The sequence below is a fragment of the Salvelinus alpinus genome, chromosome 8 (assembly GCF_045679555.1).
Source record: "Salvelinus alpinus chromosome 8, SLU_Salpinus.1, whole genome shotgun sequence".
Lineage (NCBI taxonomy): Eukaryota > Metazoa > Chordata > Actinopteri > Salmoniformes > Salmonidae > Salvelinus > Salvelinus alpinus.
This window is the reverse complement of record NC_092093.1, coordinates 79234296-79243001: the sequence shown is the minus strand read 5'-3', so window position 1 is coordinate 79243001 and position 8706 is coordinate 79234296. Positions and strand designations below refer to the sequence as shown.

The window sequence follows — 8706 nt, the reverse complement described above, 5'->3', positions numbered from 1 at the left end:
CTCAGTGACAGAGAACCCTTTAAATGTCTCAAAATTCATTAGAGGAATGGACTCGTTTGTCCAATGTTAGCTAGCCTACATACCGGATTGAGGCCTTGGGTTAGTCAGGATTGGGGTGTTGGCTGAGGCACTCTGAAAATGAACGAGCATGTGAACTCATGTGTTTTTTGAAACACTTCACGTGATGATATTTCACATGAAGTTTTACATGATCACATACCCTTTTACATGTGGATTCAAATTTTCACGTGAACATTTTTCACATGAGATTTCATAGGTAATGCCCTGCAAACAAAAATTTGTCTTTAAGATGCACACACAAACACTGCTTTTAACTCACATATTTGACATGCGGTACATGATTACATTGTGTTTGTTTATAGAGTAATCATTAGTTCCTCACCTGAGACTTGAACTCACAACCTATTAATTCACAGCATTTGGATCCTCCTGCCACATCAACAATCAGTCAATGACTGAGTTGCTACACTTTGGACTTCAGTAAAGTCAGTCTCAGCTTTGTTAAAAATACAATCAAGAAAAACTATTACATGAAATCAGCAAAAAAAGAAACGTCATCTCACTGTCAACTGCATTTATTTTCAGCAAACGTGTAAATATTTGTATGAACAAAACAAGATTCAACAACTGAGATATAAACTGAACAAGTTCCACAGACATGTGACTAACAGAAATGGAATAAGGTGTCCTTGAACAAAGGGAGGGTCAAATCAAAAGTAACAGTCAGTATCTGGTGTGGCAACCAGTGCTGCAGTGCATCTCCTCATGGACTGCACCAAATTTGCCAGTTCTTGCTGTGAGATGTTACCCCACTCTTCCACCAAGGCACCTGCAAGTTCCCGGACATTTCTGGGGGGAATGGCCCTAGCCCTCACCCTCCGATCCAACAGGTCCCAGACGTGCTCAATGGAATTGAGATCCGGGGCTCTTCGCTGGCCATGGAAGAACACTGACATTCCTGTCTTGCAGGAAATCACGCACAGAATGAGCAGTATGGCTGGTGGTATTGTCATGCTGGAGGGTCATGTGTCGTGGCTGAATCATAATTAGTTAGGTAACATAGATAGATAAGATGTTATTTTCATCATATGCTTGTGAGATACCTGTCATTAGAATGGTTCCCTTTGGACTATAGGGTTGGCAGTGCATTTTCCCCTTCTGAGCTAGGGCTTAGTCACTTGGGGCCCAGAGAGGGGAGAGGTCAGGCTTGTCTTCATATGTCAATGTATCTGTTAAACCATGTGGTGCTATGTAGAATATCAGAAGGGGAGGAGGACAGAATGGAACATTGTCTTCTTATGGGAATGTGTCTGTAACTATTCCTAAACCATGTGAAGGGATGGCGTTATTAATGGGGAACCAGTTAGTTATCTCATACAATGTCTGTACGCCAGTCACTCCCTACTTTTCTCATTGGGGGAAGGAGTATGGCAGTGTCTGGAACCATTGTATGTCCCCTCTGAGGTTGCCCTTATATTGACCTAGTATATGACCTAAGAGGCTCACTGTTTTTTCTGAGCTTATCCAGGAGGGGGTGTATTTTAGATGGGAGTATCTAGAATTGACAATTGATATATGCCATTGGATGAGGTAATGTTTTGGTACAAAGCATGAGATTGAAACCTCGTCTTAGGAGACCAAACTGAACGATAATTTATAGCTAATGCTATCTAGCTATGGGATACTCCTCTTTCAAGTAAAAGGTTATTTGTAAGTTGAGAGGGGTGTATCTTGGCTATAAATGATACTAAGAATTGTTTTGTAGACACTCTCAGAGAATTCATTTATAGACACTGAATTGATCTGAGAGTCAAAAAGGGCTATGGTGAAGCTCATATATTATTAAAGATGGACTTTATAATATAACTCTGACTTGTGTGTGGTTGGCTCTCTCATTATTGAGTAATACAGGAAATCACCACGACACATGTCGAAATCACCACGAGCCTGCAGGAAGGGTACCACATGAGGGAGGAGGATGTCTATCCTGTAACGGACAGCATTGAGATAGCCTGCAATGGCAACAAGCTCAGTCCGATGATGCTGTGACAGAATGCCCCAGACCATGACGGACCCCCACCTCCAAATCGATCCCGCTCCAGAGTACAGGACTCGGTGTAACGCTCATTCCTTCGACGATAAACGCGAATCCGACCATCACCCCTTGTGAGACAAAACAGCGACTCGTCAGTAAGGAGCACTTTTTACCAGTCCTGCCTGGTCAAGCGATGGTGTGTTTGTGCCCATTGGCGACGTGGTGCCGGAGATGTCTGGAGATGACCTGCCTTACAACAGGCCTACAGGCCCTCAGTCCAGCCTATTGCGGACAGTCTGAGCACTGATGGAGGGATTGTGCATTCCTGGTGTAACTCAGGCAGTTGTTGTTGCCATCCTGTACCTGTCCCGCAGGTGTGATGTTCGGATGTACCGATCTTCTGCAGGTGTTGTTACACGTGGTCTGCCACTGCGAGGACGATCAGCTGTCCATCCTGTCTCCCTGTAGCACTGTCTTAGGCGTCTCACAGTACGGATATTGCAATTTATTGCCGTTGCCACATTTGCTGTTCTCATGCCTCCTTGCAGCATGCCTAAGGCACGTTCACGCACATGAGCAGTGACCCTGGGCATCTTTCTTTTGGTGTTTTTCAGAGTCAGTAGAAAGGCCTCTTTAGAGTCCTAGGTTTTCATAACTGTGACCTTAATTGCCTACCATCTGTAAGCTGTTCCACAGGTGCATGTTCATTATTTGTTTATGGTTCATTGAACAAGCATAGGAAACCGTGTTTAAACCCTTTACAATGGAATTCTCTTTGAGTTTAGGGTGAATTCTCTTTGAGTTTAGGGTGCTGAGTTTATATAACATAACTTTCAACATATGCTATTAACTTTATGTCTCAGTCTGACATGCTTAGGTCTTCTGAGGGTAATTCCATTGTTCATTAGCATTGAGCATTAGCATGCATTTCCACATGTTTGAGTAGATCAACTGTTTCATAATGTATTAAAGAACGGATGTTTTTCCTCTGTCTCTATGGGATCCCTGCTTTGGATGTTGAAAAATCAGCTTGCATCCCAATTGACACCCTATCCCCTATTTAGAGTGCACTAAATTTGACCAGAGCCCGATGGACCCTGGTTAAATGTAGTGCACTATAAATGGAATAGGGTGTCATTTGGGGGGCACATTCCCGCAGCTCAGAGAACCAGACAGAGAAAGACAGTGTGTAATTGTGTCTTACCTCAGAGGGCAAACTGTTTATCCTTCTGAGTGAATTTTGCATGACTCCCATCGGTATAAGCCCCCAAGGGATTTCCCTTTAATCATTCTGTAAGAAAATAAACTAAATTGCTTGTTTTGCTGCCTTACAATAAATACCAGTAAACAAAGTCTAAAAGCATGCTCCTGGTCTGATTACTTTTGAAAGAACACATGGTACCACAATTCAAATCATTGGATCTTTTTTGACTCTGAATTGCAATTCTTGTGCAGCATAAAAACAGCGTGCTAGCGCATTAGCGCAAATATAAATCTACATCTTACTTATTCCTCCTTGCTCATAGGGGACTGACAGACAAGCTTTTGACTAGTTTGCATGTTTCATATTGACCTCATTAGCTAGTTAGCTAGCTGGCTAACACGTATAGCTCTTGCTTCTCATCATGTCAATTTAGCATCATCTTCAATCTGTACAACTGCATTTGTCAGATCAATTAATATTCCAAATGTAATTCTATTTCCCATAAAATGCAAACATTTTTACTATGGCCCAAGGGGCTTTGGTCAAAAGTAGTGCACTAGGGAAGAGGGTGACATTTGGGACGTAGTCTTATATGCTTCAGCAATCGGTCAAATAAGGTAACCCATTGCCTTAGAAGTATGATGTAATAATGTAACTCAAGGTTTTAATAGCTTCCAGTAAGATAAAGTAGGGAGCTAAAGGAAGAGGGCTGCATTTAAAGTGGACCGCTGATGGGCTAACAGATTAGCTAACATACTTTCATCTATTTTACTTCCCCAACGAACGGGTGGTGTCCTCGTTCACTGCTTCACCCAAAACCTATTTTGCACTGAAAGGCACAATTACATAGCAAGGTCTGGTACGTTTCACTACTGAGTTAAGTAGACAGAAAATATCACCCACCAGAAAGCTCAATTTCACTATTTTAGTGCTCATGACTGACAGAGAGAAACCCTCTTCTATGTTGTGTCCCAAACAGCACCCTATTCTGTACATAGGTCTCTGGTCAAAAGTAGTGCACTATGAGCCCTTGTCAAAAGTAATGCACTATATAGGGAATAGGGTGCCATTTGGGACTTGTCCTATCTACATGGGTCACATTGTCTCATTAATTGCTTATGAGTTATCGCTCTACACATTTGAAACAGCTGGGGGAATATAGTGATTTGGTGAAAACAATACCCTAAAGAAATCGCCCTTTCCCTGACCTTCACAGCATTGTGTTGGAGACAATTACTGTGTGTTTGGAACCAGTTATTCCTAAAACCATTTAATTTGAGAAAGCGAGAGAGAGGTTTGTCCCCATAGGGGAACCCATTTTGGTGCTGGGGAGAACACTTTGTAGAGGTTTCTATCTAGAACCCTTTACGTAGGGTTCTATCTAGAACACCCTGTATATGGTTCTACCTAGAACCCTCTATGAAGGGTTCTACCAAGAACCATTTCCTCTCATCAGCTAAAGGTTCTTCCTAGAACTGTTCATGATGGGTTCTACCGAGAGCCCTTTTATTTTTGGAGGATTCTTCCTCGGACCCTCTATGAACAGTTCATACATTACATATATAAGAGTTTCTTTGAAGGCCTAGTTATACTCTAAAACATGGGTGTTAGGAATCTCCTGGTTAACAGGCCACATCAAGCCTGCAAGTCACATTATGCTAGCATGCAAAGTGATGTGTAATTCCTATTGGAATCCAGCCAGAGTTAGGATATCCAACAAGTGGAATTGTTAATCACCTACAATTGGCATTCAGGCCTTCATGGTTGAATTGCAGCAAAGAAACCACTACTAAAGGACACCAATAAGAAGAAGAGACTTGCTTGGGCCAAGAAACACGAGCAATGGACATTAGACCGTTGGAAATCTGTCCTTTTGTCTGTCCAAATTTTAGATTTTTGTGTCCAACCGCTGTGTCTTTTTGAGACGCTGAGTAGGTGAACGGACTATCTCGGAATGTGTAGTTCCACCGTGAAGCATGGAGGAGGAGGTGTGATGGTGTGGGGGGTTGCTGGTGACACTGTCAGTGATTTATTTAGAATTCAAGGTACACTTAACCAGCATGGCTACCACATCATTCTGCAGCGATACGGCATCCCATCTGGTTTGCACTTAGTGGGACTATCATTTGTTTTTCAACATGACAATGACCCAACACACCTCCAGGCCGTGTAAGGGCTATTTGACCAAGGAGAGTGATGGAGTGCTGCATCACCCGTGCTAAACCCAATTGAGATGGTTTGGGATGAGTTGGACCACAGAGTGAAGGAAAAGCAGCCAACAAATGCTCAGCATATGTGGGAACTCCTTCAAGACTGTTTGAAAAGCATTTCAGGTGAAGCTGGTTGAGAGAATGCCAAGAGTGTGCAAACCTGTCATCAAGGCAAAGGGTGTCTACTTTGAAGAATATAAACTCTAAAATATATTTTGATTTGTTAAACACTTTTTTGGTTACAACATGATTCCATATGTGTTATTTCATTGTTTTGATGTCTTCACTATTATTCTACAATGTAGTGTCATGAAAATTCTTACTTAGGGACACTCGAAGTCAATCTTAATTAGGGCTAAGCATCCCGCCAGCAGGACACCTGTCGACAACTTCTGGTGAAATTGGAGGGCGCGCAATTCAAATAAATAATCATAACAATTATGGATATTAATCATTTAGGTACATACAAATGTCTATAATCGGTTAAAAGCTTAAATTATTGTTCATCTAACTGCATTATCCGATTTACAATAGGCTTTACAGTGAAAGCATGCCATGCGATTGTTTGTGGACGCCGCCCCACATCAACATATTTTTCCACCGGCACAGGCTTCATAAAATCACAAATAGCGATTTAATATTCACTTAACTTTTGAAAATCTTCCTCTGATTTGCAATCCAAAGGGTCCCAGCTACAACATGTAGTGTCGTTTTGTTAGATAAAATCCTTCTTTATATCCCAAAAAGTAAGTTTAGTTGGCGCCATCGATTTGAGTCTACTCGTTCAAGATGCAGAGAAAGGAATCCAAAAAGCTACCGCTAAACTTTGTTAAAACAAGTCAAAAAACGTTTCTATTTCATCTTCATGTACCCTAAAATGTAATTAAATTATAATATTTTACACTGAAATGTGTATGTTCAATAGGAAAACGATATTAGCAGGTGAGCGTCCTCTTCATCGCCTGCGCACAGACTGAACTCTGAGTCCCAGTACTAAAACTCAAAATTCTTTCTCGTTTTGGAAGAAACAAGCCTGAAATCTTGAACAAAGACTGTTGACATCTAGTGGAAGCCATAGGAATTGCAATCTGGGAGCTGGATTTGGATATGCCCCTATACTTTCCATTGTGAGAGCATTGGCTCTAAAAAAAAAGAAATCGGGTTGGTTTGTCTTTGGAATTTACTCCTAACAGATCTATTGTATTACAGTCTCATACATTATTTTAGAATTTCTAAAAACTTCAAAGTATTTTCTATCCAATGGTACCAATTATATGCCTATCCTGGCTTCTGGGCCTGAGTAACAGGCAGTTTACTTTGGACACGTCAGTCAGACGGAAATTTAGAAAAAAGGACCCTAGTGTTGACCCTTCTTTTTCAAGACTTCTGCAATCCGCCCTGGCAGGCTGTCAATTAACTTCTGGGCCACATCCTGACTGATAGAAGCCCACTCTTGCATAATCAATGCTTGGAGTTTGCCAGAATTTGTGGGGTTTTGTTTGTCCACCTGCCTCTTGAGGATTGACCACAAGTTCTCAATGGGATTAAGGTCTGGGGAGTTTCCTGGCCATGGACCAAAAATATCAATGTTTTGTTCCCCGAGCCACTTAGTTATGTCACGAATCCCGCTTCCTGAGTCTGTTTTTGCATGTGTTCTGTCCTGGAGTGTTTTTCCGGTGTCCTGGAATGCACCCTGTCTGGTTGCCGGGCGACGTAGCTAGTTGGGAGATCTGATTACCCGCACCTGTATCCCATCAGCTATCTGCACACCTGGTCCTGATCATCACCCCTCCACTTCATAAGCTCTGACCTGACATCCATTCCCTGCCGGATCGTTAGCCATGAACAGTATGTTGTGCCAGCGTATCAGCCTCCAGTTTGATAGAGTTTGTTTTGTACGTCTTGCTTGCCTTGAACTTACCTCCGTTTTTTCTGTCTACAGTCATTCACCCGGAACACTCATCCCATCCCTACCTGGTCGTCGGTGACTTCAGTTACTTCCTTGGATCTGCTTACTCAATTCCATCAACTCACCTCCGCTGCCCGCTCCGCTACTTGGATTTTTCTATCACTACATTTACACTTGTAAATAAATACTCACCTTCGTCTTACTCTCCTTGTCCTGGTCTGCTTCTGGGTTCTACTTTAGAGAATCGTGACAAGTTATCACTTTTGCCTTATGGCAAGGTGCTCCATCATGCTGGAAAAGGCATTGTTCATCACCAAACTGTTCCTGGATGGTTGGGAGAAGTTGCTCTCAGAGGATGTGTTGGTATCATTCTTTATTCATGGCTGTGTGCTTAGGCAAAATTGTGAGTGAGCCCACTATTTTGGCTGCGAAGCAACCCCACACATGAATGATCTCAGGATGCTTTACTGTTGGCATGACACAGGACTGATGGTAGCGCTCACCTTGTCTTCTCCGGACAAGCTTTTTTTCCGGATGCCCCAAACAATCGGAAAGGGGATTCATCAGAGAAAAATACTTTACCCCAGTCCTCAGCAGTCCAATCCCTGTACCTTTTACAGAATATCAGTCTGTCCCTGATGTTTTTCCTGGAGAGAAGTGGCTTCTTTGCTGCCCTTCTTGACACCAGGCCATCCTCCAAAAGTCTTTGCCTCACTGTGCGTGCACAACAATTGAACTGCTCTCCTTGAAGTTCTTGATGATCCGATAAATGGTTGATTTAGGTGCAATCTTACTGGCAGCAATATCCTTGCCTGTGAAGCCCTTTTTGTGCAAAGCAATGATGACGGCACGTGTCTCCTTGCAGGTAACCATGATTGACAGAGGAAGAACAATGATACCAAGCACCACCCTCCTTTTGAAGCTTCCAGTCTGTTATTTGAACTCAATCAGCATGACAGAGTGATCTCCAGCCTTTTCCTTGTCAACACTTACAACTGTGTTAACGAGAGAATCACTGACATGATGTCAGCTGGTCCTTTTGTGGCAGGGCTGAAATGCAGGGGAAATGTTTTTGGGGGATTCGGTTCATTTGCATGGCAAAGAGGGACTTTGCAATTAATTGCAATTCATCTGATCACGCTTCATAACATTCTGGAGTAAATGCAAATTGCCATCGTACAAACTGAGGCAGCAGATTTGGTGAAAATTAATTTTTGTGTCATTCTCAAAACTTTTGGCCACGACTGTATGTGTGGTTATTCTATCCTCGTGGGGACCTGAAATCCCCAAAGGTCCCCACAAGTATAGTAAAACAAGAACAATTCTA

The 8706-nt window shown here is 42.4% G+C and overlaps 1 long non-coding RNA gene across 1 annotated transcript; it reads left to right on the top strand.

Annotated features, from left to right (window-relative positions):
• The first annotated feature begins 7221 nt into the window (after window positions 1–7221).
• Window positions 7222–7581, top strand: LOC139582403 (uncharacterized). The gene is made up of 2 exons (XR_011676349.1): window positions 7222–7318; window positions 7413–7581. It is a non-coding gene; the product is annotated as an uncharacterized lncRNA (long non-coding RNA).
• Window positions 7582–8706: the final 1125 nt, after the last annotated feature.